The sequence below is a fragment of the Mirounga leonina genome, unplaced genomic scaffold (genome assembly GCF_011800145.1).
Source record: "Mirounga leonina isolate KUSES-001 unplaced genomic scaffold, KU_Mleo_1.0 Mir_125, whole genome shotgun sequence".
Lineage (NCBI taxonomy): Eukaryota > Metazoa > Chordata > Mammalia > Carnivora > Phocidae > Mirounga > Mirounga leonina.
The window spans coordinates 17,047,845-17,048,841 of record NW_023270305.1 but is presented as its reverse complement, the minus strand read 5'-3'; positions in this window follow the sequence as shown (position 1 = coordinate 17,048,841).

The window sequence follows — 997 nt, the reverse complement described above, 5'->3', positions numbered from 1 at the left end:
GAAGCTGTATTTATAGGGGCGGGGGCGGGTCCCGGCCGCGGGAGGCCCCGCCCCCCTCTCGCCCACTCCTGGAATAACGTCACCAAAATCATGAATGGCTTCAGCGCTCGCAGCGACTGCCGGCGGCGGCTCGGGGGCGCGCTCGGCTCAGCTCCCCGAAGGCCGTGGTTTGCTTCCAGCCGGGCTCCCTCCCCGAGACTCACACACGCAGACACGCGCGCGCGCGCACACGCACGCACCAGTTCAATGTCAACGCTTCTTCCTGACGACAAACCCGCCCGCGTCCGCGGCCCCCTCCTTGCACACACCCCTGGGCAGTCGGGGCGGAGGATCGTGGGCTTGAGGAGGGCGCTGGACCCGCTCCGGACGTGACCGCTCGGCGGCCGCGCTGCGCGGTAGGAGGGCGCCATCCCTCGACGCTGGATGCCTGGCGCCGGCGCCCTCCTCTGCACCTTCTCGCCGTCCCCAACCCCATAACTCGGGGCCCCTCTTCAGCGTTCATCCCCCAAACTAGGCCTCGCCCGTGACACCTCGATCGCTGCGCCCGAGGCGCGTCCCTTCCATCTCCGGCAAGCTGCGTGGAAATGGGAGCATCGCTAAAAAAAAGAGGCGGTGGAGCAGGGAGGGGGCGCGAAGCTGGGGAGACCCAGTGCCCGTGGGGGTTCGCGTTAGCTTGCAAGGGGCTGGTGTGCAGCCCGCAGATCCGTGGAGGATTTTATTTGTGTGAGAAAGGATGTGGTGTCGTCGTAGGGTTTTTCCACTGGACACCTACACAACAGCGGCGCGGGGCAGGGGGTGCGGGTGGGCACCGCACAAGCACACCCCACTAGCCTTGGCTCCGGATCTGCTGCAAGGAGAAGAAACAAAGAGCTTCGGCCAAATCCCTCCCACACTGCCCAGGAATTACAACTCCAGGGGTCTGTCCAGGTGGTCAGGCTTCTCAGCCCCCAGAGCCAGGGTGGGAGTCTGCCCCTCTGTGGCTGGAGCGCGTTGCTTC